General features: G+C 34.1%; 1 protein-coding gene across 2 annotated transcripts in view; it reads left to right on the forward strand.

Annotated features, from left to right (window-relative positions):
- The window catches only part of Pxn (Peroxidasin), a 102567-nt gene that overhangs the window by 53124 nt on the left and 32626 nt on the right, over positions 1 to 16817 (forward strand). The window lies entirely within an intron of this gene.

Raw genomic sequence — 16817 nt, forward strand, 5'->3', positions numbered from 1 at the left:
TTGAGGCAATTTTGCTTGAGTTTAGACAATAGTAGATGTCGCAGAAAGCTCAGCCATATCAGCTAACGATGCGAAAAACTCTATACGTATAATGGTAACCTATAACGTATGATGGTAATGTTGAAATAAACGATTTTTACATTTAGCTAGTTTTTCACCGCACTGATACTTAATCGTTTGCTTTAAAATGCCGACACGAGCATTTCTATTCGAAAGCAAACTTTTTAGCTTTTCTTGCAGTTACTATTTCTGGTGAAGCACAAAAACATATATTATTTCAGAAAAAAAACGCTTATATAGTAAATTAAACTACCAAAACGTGTTTTTATTGCAATACAACTGAGAATTTTAGTATGATATCATACACGAAAACGAAGAACTCTGGTAAAAATCTGCATGTCCATTTTTCGGTTCACGTTATACGCTTGCCAACTATTTCTGAAGGACATATGAATTAGTACGCCCATTTTGAATACACCGCGGTCATTATATTTGCAATTTAATTTGTTTATTCTAAATATAGATCTCATAATTAACATTGAACGGTGTACTAAAAATTCGGGTAGTTATATTTAGTGCAAAATACAGAGAATGAAGAGCAGTGTGCAAGAAAATGAAGGATTTTTAGCTAATTTATTAAATTTATGAGGTAACAATATCTGATAATACTACAATATACATATTTTCGAGTTCTGAAGGACGACTATAGGACAATAAAAGATTTTCGTGTCCTTCTTTTCGGACGTGGCGAATGTAGCGAATGCCTTATTTTCTTGACACAACAAAGGCTATTCCCTGTCATTTTTGAAGTTTACAGAGTGATAGAAACACTGGTTACTCCTTACAATAATATCGGCAAGACGTTTTTTCTCTTAGATCCGAGATGATCTTATGGATTTTTACTCACGCTGCATTGTATGATGTTGGTTTGTAGGTATAGAAGACATTGGTATCGGTGGGTGGTTAACAAGGGTTACAAACAGCAAACGCATTAGTTCAAGTACTTGGCTGAGCTGGTAGGTAAGATGGTAGGTGTGGGGGAGCTTTTTTGAAAGCCTTCTTGTCAATCCATCTGTATAGCTTCGAGACTTGGACGTCATTACAGTCTTAAGAAAAAGTCTATCATTTTTCTCTCTGAGACCGTATTAGGAATTCATTTAAGGTGCCACTGTCAGTGCAGAGTTGAAAAACAAGTTCATAAACGCAAACGGCTAAGATTTAAACATGCCTGTTGAATGAAAGTTTAACCAATCATTCAATCATATCAGTATCAGAGTTTCTTTGTATATTTTGGTTATTTTTTTTGCATATATATTATTACGAATAAATAAACACTACCAATGTTGCTAAATCGGGTTAATACAACAAACAGTGGGTAGTTGAAAGGGATTTTTAATGTCGGCCACCAATTCCTCATAGCAATAGAATAAGATTTTTAAGCAAGAAATACATTCTAAAGGTCAACAAATTGACATTTTAAACAACAACAGTTTTTTGAACAAACAAACAAACAAAAATACAATATAACTTAAATAAAACCTAAAAACTAAAGATGTACAATAACCATAAATACTAAATAAAAATTAAACATATACCTAATCATAGAAAAAAAACTAATTCATAACATAATTAAAAATGATCGCGTAATAATTACTAGAGCTTTTTAAATAAAGTAAATGTTTTATTAAATAGCTTTATATATAAATAAAGAAAATGCAATATTTTGTAACAAAAATTAAATAAAAATAGTCAAAATTATTTTTATTAAATTAAATTTTAAATTATATATATATATATATATATATATATATATATATATATATATATATATATATATATTACCTATAAATCTCTCTATGAAAGCATAAATTGAATACATTTTTGTTAATGACAGAGCCAGTACGTTAAAAATCAGTCGGACCGAAAATAGCGCCTGAAAACAGTCAATAGTAGAAAATAGCCAGTAAAAAAAAATATATATATATATATATATATATATATATATATATATATATATATATGTATAGTAGTAAAATAGTAGATAGCTCCCATCACTACTTGGATCCTTTCGAACTCGGAATAACCGTAAATCAACATGTTATTTTGAAAAAAAATCCGATTATTTTGACATGTGTCATTACAACAAACATAGATCTATTTATAAAATATGTAATAATGCCTTGAAATCCGGACTCTGGTTGTTTCGTCACATCATACACCGAATCAACATTACCATATTAAATATATTTCTGAAATTCTTATTGCGTTCAGTTTATATAATCGTTTTTCAATTTCACAACAACCCAACGGTTTGCTAGCGACGAAATCATGGCACACAATTTATTCATGTAGTAAATGATGGAGTTACATACATATATGTAAGACAGTGCTACTAGATTGACGTGTTTTGCCAATAAAAATTAGAAGAGATACATTTCGTATCAAGGTTACGGTAGGTACGTTTTCGATTTTGGCCCGGAGCCAAACTCACCGGCCGGTCATGGGAAACGTCTGAAAATGTAGCTCGGATAAATTCTCGTCGGTTTTTTATGCGATTAATTAATCTATTTGATACTGTTCCAGTGTTTCGTTCCTCTTGTAGTTTATTGATAGAACGGGCACGTAGAATGGCGGTTTACTCCATCATAATTCACGTCTACATCAACATCCAGTAGCTGGTACTGTCATTAATTAATTTTATTGTGCAACTAATAACCGTTAGTTACTCTATTTATGGTTATTGGTTCGAGGTAGATTAGCTAAATTTATTTTTCTTACAAAATATTTTGTTAAATCATCTAGATATTCAAAAGAGGTATAGTCTCTCCAAAGAAATTTTATACATACGTCATCAAGATATTTAATGTATTGTCTGTCGAAATTTGTATTTCCTTCTCATTTTATTTTAGTTATAAAAATTAACAAAAACTTAAACGATAAAAAATATTGCTCCGCTGTATTTCTTGATATTTCTCACGCCTTCGACTAGGTGTAGCACACTGGACTGCATGTTAAATTGAAAAAGCTTTTGCCCCATACGCACTTTCAACTGCTGAAATCGTACCTCACAGACAGACATTTCATTGTCAATCAGGGTGATGAATACACTGACCTACCCCCAATGTATTCGGGTGTTTCGCAGGGCAGTGTTCTTGGTCCATTGTTATATCTATTGTATACAGCTAACCTATCGACCTCAAACACTTTTAGAAACTTATGACGATGGTGGTGGTGATATCCCATTTGTTGGTTTTGATTTCAATGATTTAAAAGTAATAATTTTGATGTCAATGGCCAAAAATGATCTGGATGATCAAAAAAGGTAGAGCAAGCAGCTGTAAGATTTCTTGGACGAAAACCCATTTTAAACCCTCAAAAAAATTTTCACCTTGACGGTAGATTAAATTGAAAATATCACGTTAGACAAAAAGCAAAACACATTAGAACCAAAATAAAACAACTATACTGGTGTTAGCCGGAAGATACTCTCAACTTAGTCTAAAATCAAAGAGGTTGATCTATAATACAATCATAAAGCCAATTTGGACCTATGGGGTGCAAATATGGGGTTGCACTAAAAATTCAAATCAACTAGTCATACAACGCTGTCAAAACAAGGTTCTTCGATTGATTATCAATGCCTATCGCTACGTAACCAACAAAGAATTGCACGATGACCCGGAAATCAAATGGATTTGTGAAGTTATCCAAGATTTCGCCTTGAAACACGAAAGAAGATTACTAAATCATACTAACGTGGAAGCAATACGACTGCTGGACAGCGCGCAGGATGTCAGGAGATTGAAGGTAACAAAACCATACGAACTTATATAAAGTGTATACCTTTAGTGTAAACTGTAGCTATAAGTAATTATAATTTTATAATTGAGGAATACATATTGATGTATTTCCTCGCACTCGTTTTGCTTGTTAATTAATCCAAGCACAAATGAAATGTAGTAATAAATTAATTGTAAATTAAAATTGTACTAAGCGCATCTAATAAAGATGTTACAAAAATAATTTTGAAACTGCTTGGCATTTGATGTTTCGAGACATTTATATTTACATTAGAGGGAAAAATAAAAAAATAAATTCATCTTTCTGGTTATAGATAGTTTGCCAGGCAAAATAGGAAAGTGTCTCAATAAGTTTTTTTTTTGTTAATATACACATTTTTTTTATTACTCTTCGTAAGTCCACAATCTGCCCTATTGGCAATAAGTATTTCTTCTGTCTATATTATATATACATGGCATGTAGAAAATCACTTCATTAAGCAATCTTCTGTATAAAATATTCAATAAGTATCTGAATAAATTTTGAGAACAGATAAAAGCACCTAATACTAATTATCGCGTTAGTTCTAGGACCCAATATAATTTCTAATTTCTCACTATTTTTAGGTCCTATATTGGTTGTTGTTGTCGGTACTGCCGCCTGAACTGCCTATTAACAGTTCTGGCCATTAAATCGAAAAAGCTTTATTAATCTCGTTCATTGTGACATAATTGATGATATAAATTTACTAATTACATACATGTGTGAAGTTTTACATTTGTTGTCAACTTGGAATACATTCATACACACTCTTAAAAAACGTTTTATTTTTACCGGTTGAATAAGAGAGGATGTTCAATGAAATCTTATTCCATAATTCATTATATAACATTAGGTCATTTTTTAAATATGACATGTTGTTAGATACGCTTGTTAAAATCTTAGTAACAAATGTAGAACGAATTTTACGATGTGGGCATAAATTAAAAAAATTAATTATTTTTAAAGGACATTTGTTTATTTTAGTTACAGAAAAATATATACACAATAAAACAAACATCATGTAATGTACTTACAAACAACAATAAATCGATTAAACTAAAGTTAAAAAGGAAACGTCGATTGAGGAAATAGTGGGGCGACAGTTCTGAAAAAAAGTACCTGGGCAACCAATTTTCGAGAAAAAGAGTAAGATATAAAGAACGTTAAATCAGCCGTATAATTATTAAAGGAATTATTGGCCAGGTTGATTAACACCCGTGATGATACTGATAATTAGGGCCAATTGACTGGTAACTAAATTTGTACGTCGGTCTGTTGAGTTTTCAGTGCCGATAGTGATAACATTGCCTAAACGTGTCATAACAGAATAATAATGAAAGACAATAGCGATATTTGATAGCAATGATAAACTATGCTTGATGAAGTATGATATGTGCACACGGTACGAAAGGATAGCACGACGTACCAGCTTATATCGTAACACTAGCAATGACGTGCAATGTGATCAAGGGATAAAGCGCGAGATCTACTATCACTAAGGTTTGTAGGCCTCGCTAGGATTAAACTGAATTTTTAAAATAAATAAACAAATTAACAAATGAACAGTACTGTTACTAGTGCACTCACTTCTCCAGCTCCAGCTATGATGGACGTGCAATGCGTACAAGAGAGAAAGCTAAAAGCCACACGCTAGATAACGCTGCCATCAAGAGCCAGTAGGAACCACTTTCAGTGGAGTTTATGTATGCTTGAAATTATCCATAGATCATAACTACACATCAGAAACTTTGGCCACTTTGGCATTAGCCTCTGGTTTATAAGATAGCTACAATTTATATTTACAGTTGCAACCATAAAACTATTACCTTTGATTTATAGTGATTATGAGTTATAATAATTAAATAAGTAAATAGCGGGGAATGTTCAGAGTAAATTGATAACTGAATAGATAAATGAATAGATAACTGAATAGATAAATGAATAGATAACTGAATAGATAAATGAATAGGTAACTGAATAGATAAATAAATAGAAAACTGAATACATAAATGAATACTTGAAGAACTCGGGTTGTGCAGCATAAAACACTGTATAATCGGCACGATTGAAAAACGTAGTTACTCTGACGGTTACGGCTGCATAAACGGACTTTCATAGAGCTTGAAAATCCCTTGAGCATCTTACGTTATCACATTTGACAACTTCAGTTCGAGGAGGGGCTAAACATGTTGCCAATTATGGCAATTGTTTTTGGTGCTAGGTGTCTGCAAGGATGGCAGATCCCAATCAAGCAGAGGTGACAATCACGCTCTTTTAGTTTCTTTACCCGTATCTCAATTTTCCCATAAAACACACCAATAAAATATCAAATTACCTAACTTAAACTTTCTAACGGTCGATTCTGAGATTTCCAACTCCTCGAACCGCAAGTGTTTCTTTTTTGTTCGTTTTGAATTTAAAAAATTATATTAAAAAATAAATCGCTTTTACACAAACTAATTTGTAATAGAATATTAATTCAAACGACTATTAGAATATAAAAGGAATTTAGTTAGTAGATTACACCCGAATTACTAAAACAATAAACAATTGCAAGCTTTTGAATCAGCTGTATGCAAGAAACGTTTAATTTAATGAATAAAACAGCCTTCTCTCGTAGTACAAAAGACGAAAATCAGCGAATTAAAATATATATTACAGCAACATTCGCCCTATTAGCCAGATTTAACTCCCCCTGATTTATGATCGTTTTCAGACCCTAAAATAAGACATTATATTTAATTAATTTTAAGATACAATTTATTACTAATCACCTAGTACACGTATATATAATGGCAAACTAGATTTGCTCTTTGTATCAACTGCATACCTATGAAAAATGACACTATAATGCAGCTATTACATGGGACTTTTATTGGCGAAATACATTAGTGCAATTATTGAGTTTATCTCGAAATTATTGGCGCCGAAAAGCAATTATCACCATACGTACGACTGCGTAAAAAAATAGCAATTCGTGCAGTATAGAATAGTTGAAATGGAACTTCAAACGCATTACGATTACATCAAGGTTTATCGTTAATAATGTGTTATACGTGAACGCAATTGCGAGAACCTTTAATAATTGTTATTAATAAATAATTGGAATTGTTAAAGAGTAATTACCATGCGTATTAACACTATTATGACCAACAGATGATTGTAAATTCATGTTACGTCTCTATTGTTATTAAATAATGTCTGGATGTATAATAAAGTTTATACGTTTCTGCAATTTGCTTCCAAAATGGAAAAAACAATAAATAAAGTATTTACATTTAAATGAACAATAAATCTTAGAACATATGTTGGTAGAGAGAATTATTCCTCCTCGCCGATGATGCTTTTTTCCATGTTTTGTATACCAAATTACCATGTTTAGTGTGACGTGAAAATAGGAAGGGATCAGTACTTAGTAGTGACGACAATAAGAGAATACATTGAATCTGCACAACAAAAACAATTAACAAAGAAAGGTACATAAAAATCATAAGAATTTACAAATTACAAAATGAAAGTATAAGCAAAAATGCCATGGTAAGTTAATAACGACCACTTACATCCCTTTGGTCGTGTCTTTAGAAGAAAAGTGTTATATCATGCGACTGATACAACCTTTTGCATCAAAGGAACAAGACTGTGTGTTTATGAGACTAGAGGTATCTAGAGTTAGGAATTTGGGCTATGTTATAATAGATTTAAACCCTCAGTGTCGTTTTGTGTCGCCGTTCAACAAGTCGTCATTTCATGCCATAAAATACACTAATTTTAATTTTTTTGTTTTAAACGCTACGCATGTCATAGCTTGTATCTAGCGTTGGGAATTATCAACTGAAAACAGTCGAAACAGTCGATACTCAGAAAACTAGCGACTGAAAATAGTTATTACTACTGTTTTTTATTTCAATTGGTGATGCCAGACGAAGATGTACAAACCCTTTTGCTGTATAAATTATGAGAGAGAAAAAGACGGAGATAATTGCTTGAATTTTGCAAAAAAAGGTTTTTTTAATGGTTTCGTCGGTAACAACCTCTTTTGGGCGTCCTCTGCGTTCACCGTCTTTGGTGTTCATTTCGCCACGTCTAAATTTAGTATATCAATCCTTGATGGTTCATTTTCCTGGTGAGGTATCTAGAAATTCGGCATCAAGCCAAGTTTTTGCTTCAACTGTATTTTTTCCCTTCAAAGAGCAATATTTTATCAACACGCGAAATTCCTTTTTATCCATTTTTTTCACAATAACAAAAGTTGCTTCACTCAAAATGCTATGATTCACAAACTAATGATTAGACGGCTGTCAAATTTCTACACGCCTCTTTCGAGGGTTAGGGCTAACTAAAAAATATATGGAGTTAATTCTACTAGTGCCATCTATGGGTCAGGCCAGGGACTTTTCAATTGCCCTGTTATGCTGGATTTGCTAGTAGTAAGTACCCCAGTATTGCTAGTAGTACCCCATTTGCTAGTACTACAGTTCAATACTATAATTCGAATTTCGAACTATTGTCCAAGAACTAAAATCGTTTCTTCATCAACAACTATTTAATCCAAACGAATCAGCATCAGACCTGACGAAACACCTGATAGCTATTGTTATTGTCGGAGGACATTTTCAAGATAGATGCAGCTGACACGAAGTTAATCGAGCCATCTAGCTTGTAATAATATATCAAAGATATTTACCAGGAACATACAGCGTTGAAACATCTCGTAAACGCCTTTACATTAACATCAAATCGCAATTAACAAAGATTAAGCAATTGGATTGATCAAATTTAATAATTTATTAGTAACGGTCGAGATAAACAGAACGAAGAAAAAATATGTGCGTGGTGGCGAAACGAGCGTGGAATGTTGATGGCGCTAAATATAAGTCGGATCGGACACTTATCTACGGTTACGCTGGATTGTGTTCCGAGTTAATTCAGCTTGAAATCGGCGTGAAACAGAACAAAAAAGAAGTGCCACATCACTTTACCGGAATAACGAGCTAACCGACGGCATAAGAACAAAGTGTGGGTAGAGCGAGTCCAATCGATGTCCTTCGAGGATGCCGGGTTAATATCAGAACAGTCGGTTTGAATGAAACCGCAAATATCGAAAAGAAAACAGATTCGCGTCATAATCGTCGCCATGATGTTTTGACGCCTTTCAAATTCGTTATTTTCGATATTTTTTAACCGACTTCAAAAAAGGAGCAAGTTCTATATTCGACTCTATATATTTTTAATATATGTTCACCGATTTCTCCGTCAATTATGGACCGATTTTCAAAATGCACTTCCGAGATGGTCCCACTGGAACCAAATCAGGATCTGTTGAGAAAAAGGGGTGGGGGGGGCGGTGGCGAATCGAGTGAAACCTTCAAATTTCAAAGACACGTACAATATTTTCACATATTTTTTTTGCCTAAAATAATCTGATATTTGTGTATTAGTGTTATTGCTGAACTCGTGACGGCAACTACTTCGATGGGTGGTGTATAATGGTTAGAGCGTTCAGCTCCCAAACGGAGGTCGTGTGTTCGATTCCCGGCGGGAGCAATGGCTTCTTGGTGTTGTTCCAGTTTGGTTAGAACATGTGTCAAATCACTACTAATCGTTCCTTATTTTCAATCATTGTTTTTTATTCCTATTTTTCCTATTACCCATTGTAATCACTACATAGTATAAAACAAAGTCGCCTTTTCTGTCCCTATATCCCTATGTGCGCTTAAATCTTTAAAACTACTCAACGGATTTTGATGCGGTTTTTTTCAATAGATAGAGTGATTCAAGAGGAAGGTTTATATGTATAATACATGCATAATATACTAAGGCAACATTGCTAATTTTAGAGGTTTCTAACGTGATGTCGTAAATTAACCTATTTTTTTAGGCTAATTTAGCAATTAGCAAAAACGCTGCCTAACCCTACGAGTTAGATCAAATTAATGTACTACAGTATTGTACACCATAAAAAGGTCTACAAAAAGTCCGCGATGGTATATGTTTATCTTTTAGGGATAACCCACATTAACCATTTTTATTGTTTACTTTTTACGTGAGAAAATGGCTTATTTACGAAGCTATTTTAAGCAATACGGCCTTAATCCTTAACGAATTAAGTACCTTAAATACAGTGTGCAATTAATATAGATCAATATGGTTCCTTACAGCATGTAAATTAAACAAATATTTTCGGAGATATTACAAATCTAAAATTTGCGTTTAAAAATGTGTAATGTAATAAAAATTGTATGAATTTAGATATTCCAAAGATAGCAGGAAATCTTCATAGTAAGTATAGGGGAAGAGGAATTGTTTTACTCCAAATTTAATGCGTGCAGGCCAAGGGCAGTAATGAATGAACCAAAAATACTGGATCGATTTTAATCATGTTTTCATTGAGTGACATAGGCATATATATTTTATGCCCGTGCAAAGTCGGAGCGGGCCGCTATGTTTTTCTATACAACGTTCATATTTTTTCTGTAGTGTATTTAATTTAGTATCAGCATTGCACCCGTGCGAAGCCGGGGCGGGTCGCTAGTATTGAATAAAATAACTGCGTAATTTATCGAGTAAATATCTAACACTAAAAAGAGAAAAATAAAATATTTAAAATCAATTTATAACCGACTTCAAAATAAAACTAAACGACTAAAAAGTAAAAAAATAATTAAACTTGGATATTTAAAACAAAAACAAAACGTTATAAAAGCCGGCTTGGTGGCGCAGTGGTAAAGGAGATGGGACGATCCTCCTACTGTTACGATAGCCGCGGGTTCGAATCCTGCTGGGGCATGGTCGTAAATTTATGTTTGTGACTGTTTAAAATTTGTGAATGTTCTAGGCAAGAGTATAAAATCCGACAAGGAAAATGATCCCAGTCACGCCAGTAACCAGGCTGGGTAAGACCGGATGTCTTCTGGGATGATTTCTAAAGTTGGTCACTCGCCAGTCGGTAGGCTTAATGCTGAGGACCGTCGTTCGGGGCCCACGTTAAACTTTAGGCCCGGTCCAGATAAACTCATAGTTGGTAAAAGGAGACTTTAAAAAAAAAAATATATATATATATATATATATATATATATATATATATATATATATATATATATGTATATATAACGCTTCGAATATAAAATATGTACATGTAATCGTTGTAATAATTAAATAAAAATAAACAAAAACCTTATTTAACCTATCTACTACACGTATGTTATATTCAACTATATACACACAATTCAGCTTAATACCTACTTAAGCCTATGTGTCTATTTACAATATTATGTTAACTACTACCAACTGATCAGTTTGAAGTCGGTGCCGAGCCCAAACAATACAATTTGTGTCATATACACGATATTAAATTACGAACAAAACAAATCTAATTTGTTACTCGTATATGTACGAGTTAATGTCCCTGATAATTTGGCAATCTACTATATATTAAATGTAGTTCAGTGTATTCGTTACCCTGTCTCAGTGTAAAATGTTTATCTGTGAGATATTACTTTAGTAGTTGGAATTGCGGATGACACAGAAACTTGCAGCAGTGGTATCAAAAATTTAAGATGTATCAAGAAATACACCCGAGCTTTTTACAGAGAAACACGGCTTTTTTTCTGGGATTATTTTGAGCCTCGTCATATATAATATCTCCAAAACTTTGGATATCACAAGTAACAGACTTATAGGACCCTAGGAAGAGACGTCTTGTGATTTTATCCCCGATTTGAGAATCATAATGATTTGGGCCACTTTCCAAATGCTAAGAACTTTCTCAATAAAATAAAAAACAAATTTTTTGACTAAATAAAACTAGATATTTTTTATGTGCTGTCAATGATTACAATATAGACTATTCAGAGGAAAATCCAGAAAGGCCACGTATTAAAATCGTTTTTTTTTGTTGGAATGGTCCAGACGGTGTTCACGAATGCCGCTCATTCAAGAACTAACTTTTTTCGCTTTCAAAGGATTGGTTCGTATATATCAATTCAATGGCCGAATTTATGACAACAATTAAACCTCACACTCCGAACTGCCAGACAGACAAATCGAATCTGCAGACGACGTGGACTGTCGGCGGCTTAATTTAATTTTAAAATAACGTATAGTACACGAGTTTAATGTGAAACAGAAAATATGTTACATTTCAATTTACATATGTTTCAAGTTAAAATATGTGAAAAGGTTTAGAAAATAAAAATTATTAATTTACTTGAAAAGAAGAAGCGATTGGTTCAACAGCGATACCGAGGGTAAAAGCGACATTGAGGGTAAAAACAACCCATCTCACTCGTTCACCATTCAGGTAGTCAAAAAACAGATGGATAGCCTTTGAAAATGTTAGAAATGGTACTGTTTCAACCCAAATTTCCATAATACCACGGTCCATATTTATATTTCGGTAATATGAAAAAAAACAAATAGTTAAGCTGCGAATATATTTTTATTGTTTTTCAAAGTACTCGCCACGATAATCGATACACTTTTGCATACGCTCAAACGAATTTTGAAAGCATTTATTCCATTCCGAATGAGATATCTTCAAAACATGATTTTTGAACGCTTCAATAGCTTCTTCGGGCGATGAAAATCGTTGATCACGCAGTTCATCCTTCACGGATGGAGACAAAAAGAAGTCATTGGGTGCCAAATCAGGGCTGTACGGTGGATGACCCATCAATTCGACGTTTTGAGTTTACAAATAGTCTCTTGTTTGAGCCGATGTGTGAGAGCTCGCATTGTCATAATGAACAACAATCCGTCGTCTCTTGCTCGTTTTCATTATTCCACCAAAGGCTTCTGGCAAACAAATGGTTGTGTACCAATCAGAATTTACTATTCTACGATCCTCTGGAGGCAGAAGAAAGAAACAGGCCACCATTTTCTTTGAAGTGCTTCGTGCGCGAACCAGTTTTGTTAAATTTGGTTCATCTTGGAACACACATACAGTCGACTGCTGCTTACTTTCGGGCTCATACGAATATATCCATGATTCGTCACCTGTCACGATTTTATAAACGTCTTTCGAAGCACCGTGATTGAATTTCTTAAGCATTTCTTTGCCCAAACGACACGACCCTTTCTTGAGCGATTGTCAAATTGTGTGGGATCCAACGCGAATATAACTTCACACAGATAAGTGTTCATGTGATATCGGATATATGCCGGTGGAACTAATGCTTAGGGATGCCTCAATCTCACAATAGGTGACATGATGATCTTGCTTAATCATTTCGCACACAGCATCGATGTTTTACAGCACAACAGACTATTATGGACGACCTTCACGAAACTCGTCGGACAGCGAACCACAACCACGATTGAATTCACTAAACCAGCGATACACGGTGGAGCTTCATCGCCGAAAGTCAAATTAAGTTGATTGATGCACTCTTGTTGTGATAATCCACGTCGAAAATAGTAAAAAATCATCGCACGAAAATGTTCACGATTCAGTTCTATTTTTTGCCGAGACGAAACTTTCAACTAAATATAAAATAAACAAATAGCGTCCATGCGACGAAATGTTCTGAGTACGTATATCGTCAAAAATGTCAAACTTTACGGTGGAACCGTCAGATAGACCCACATGACAACAGTGTTGCCAATTCCCGAAATATAAATAGTGACCCTCGTATCCCTCTATGGAAACGTCTACAGATTGCAGTAGTATACGGCTATAAAACGAAGTTACTTCAATTCGCCTTTGGTGGCGTTACACCCTGACCAGTTGCAGAACTTCGATATTTATGTGGGAGTCGAGACTTTCCTCACCTCTTCTCGCTAATCACCTAATTCCCCCGTGACATTTGGAATCCGAAGGTCTCGATGTAAGTTATTAAGTTAGTAATTGTTCCTGTAGTATCTGTAGTGTGTAGTATTACTTGTGATAACTTAGATTTCTTAAAAGACATCGGAAAAGAACAAGACTCAAAATGCTGCCTTGCGGCACATCTGTTTTTGTTTATTCATTCAATTGAATAATCTTAGAGTCTGTATACACTGTATAATTCAATAATAGTAAATGGAGAACATAGACTATATAAGGTTTTACTTAAATGTGCGAAACCGAGGAAATGTTTTGCGTGGTCCAACTAATGATGGCTCTGAGACCACTTTATTGATTGGTTCATTTGAATTTCTCTACAAAGGTATTTGATTGGCTAATTTCTATAACCCGATTGTTTGTTTCTATGGTTTGTTTATGACGGTACATTTGTGTGTCTGACATTGAGTGCAATCAGCATTTTTGTGCCTTAATTATAATCACTAGTATTTGATTATAATGCATCTTCATTCTCAAAAGCGATCTGTATAGAGTGTATAAGCGGAAATAAAAAAACAGACGTCGCTTTCGTTGGAAGAAGCAACCCAAGCTGGCTAGATTAAGGATGTGCGTGTGGCCCAGCATTGCTTTTACCTACTACTTATACAATTATTTATACTAATTATTATTAATACTATATATATTACTCTATGATGGAAAACGGTTATTTTAGGCGGAGAAATCATCATCAAAGTTGACGAGTTTGACAGTTAGGCTAGATTGTTTAACAGTGATTTACGCGGATACTTCCATGTTAACCAACAGATATCGCTGAATAAAATAGTGGCAAGCACCCAATACGAATATTGATGAAATTAACCAACAAGCAGAGATTGCCGACACTAAAAAGGTAGTAAACATACCTTTTTGACATTTATAACGACGAGACCTACTCTTTCTCGTATTTTATTATCCACTGTGTCTATAGCGGTCGGGGATATCCGCTGTCGGAAATATCAGCGTCGTACACCCGCTCAGACAAAGAACCGATCTCGTAACACGCTTTTCAGAGGTAATTTACCCGATTTCGACCAATTACCGAACGAAATCGTCGTAAATTAGTACACGACGTGTGATATTTATGGACGGAACCCGATCGCTCGGCCATTCATCGCTGCCGATTCGTTTTCGTTAGATCGTTCGGCGTTACATAAGCGCTAATTGTCGAGATTCGATCCGCAATCGGCGATTGATTGTTGTTCAGATCCGCTCTTGCATCAGTGACTTAATTTAGAAATGCAATAATGTTATTTGTCTTAATTGAACGTGTTTATCCCAGTCTGTGTTGCTTTCTCTCGGGTTTATTATCATAAAGATGGTGTTGTAACGGTTTCTTCTTTCTAATTACCAGTACAAAGAACAGAAACACCTATTTCTAATGTTTCTTGGTGTTCAACGAAACTATTCCAGAGAGTAATGGAGGGAATTCAATACGGAGAAAAGTTTCGCTACGTCCAATATCATGACGGTGTTATAATGGTCCATTATACCATCCCCATTATAGGTGCTTAAATTTTTTACTATGAAGTACTAATAAAATGTATTACTATGAAACGAAAACGATATATCGATGTTTTTTAAATATCGATATATTGAAATATCCATTTGAAATACTAATTACAAAATACATCAGCGTCAGGTATTTGAAATACAAACACAAAATAAGTATTTGTGTTTCAAATGCTTATTTCAATTACAAGTAATTCAAATACTACCCAACCGTGTATAGATGAATGGTAATGGTCAGTTCTGGTTAAGTTTATTATTTGCTAATTCTATGGCTATGTTATCACTTACTTGCGAATTTATTACGTATAGTTGCGAACATTTAATGATACTCAGAAAAACTAACAAAACATTAACTTTTTTTATTGGTAATCGAAGAAATGAACGAACTATAGGGAATCTGAGATGACAAATCGAGTTTATGAGTTTTTCATATTAATCCCAGTGCCTGTTAACAAACTATATATTAATGGGACAAAATTCATTCGAAAACATAATTAAAATTAGGTTAAAGTAAGTTCATATAATGGCACACATATTAAATTTGTTTATGTCAATATTAATATCATAGTTCCTAATGATTATAGAAATAGGTTATGTAAGCATACACGGTTGATAATGAATATGCAAGGAATCGGTACTGACATTGATGCAGACAATATTGTATATGTTTGAAGTATGACAAATGAATCGGTGCTAGTAGGTGAAAATAGAGCTACAAGAAAGTAATCCCTACATACAAGAAACATTTAGAGCACATTGGTAGTGTGAAAAACTAAATTCAAAGAAAACACATTAATACTATATGAATATATCATAATACAAAAATAGTCATTTCAAATATCCCCGGCCTTCCATAGTAAAACAGATTTTTTTGGCAAAATTATTTCTTTTTTATTCAACATAATTCCCTTCATGGGTGATACACTGATTATATCGACCGTCCAACTTTTTGATACCATTTTTGTAGTACGATTTGTCCTTCGCTTCAAAATAGGCCTCAGTTTCGTCGATCACCTCTTCATTTGATAAAAATTTCTTCCCAGCGAACATGCTTTTGAGATCTGAGAACAGGAAACAGTCGCTGGTGGCCAGATCTGGAAAATAGGGTGGATAAGGAAGCAATTCGAAGCCCAATTCATGGATTTTTTACACGGTGCATGGTCTTGGTGAAGCAGCAGCCGATTTCGTCCTTCAAACAGTTCAATAACGCTATGTAAAAATCGCTGTTGATGGTCTTTCCTTTTTCAAGGTAGTCAAAGAAAATTATTCCATGCGCATTCAAAAATACAGACACCATAACCTTGCAAGCCGACTGTTGCGTTTTTTTCCACGCTTTGGAGCGGGTTCATCGTGTACAGTCCAGTCGAATGACGGAGTGAAATGATGGAGCCGTGTTTCATCCATTGTCACATATCGATGCAAAACTCGGATTTATTACGCTTGATCATCTTCAAACACTGCTCCGAATCATCAACACGTCGTTGTTTTTGGTCAAAAGTGAGGTTGCGCGGCACCCACAGACTTTCCACAGAGCTTTCTCATACCCAAATATTCGTGAATGATGTACACATTCAATTGATATTTTTCGAGTATCTGCTATTTCATTCAGTTTTAATTTACGGTCATTCAAAATCATTTTGTGAATTTTTAAAATGTTTTCGTCGGT

Source organism: Rhynchophorus ferrugineus, unplaced genomic scaffold (genome assembly GCF_030347505.1).
Source record: "Rhynchophorus ferrugineus isolate W39M unplaced genomic scaffold, kcgeb_rfMv2 rfM10, whole genome shotgun sequence".
NCBI lineage: Eukaryota > Metazoa > Arthropoda > Insecta > Coleoptera > Curculionidae > Rhynchophorus > Rhynchophorus ferrugineus.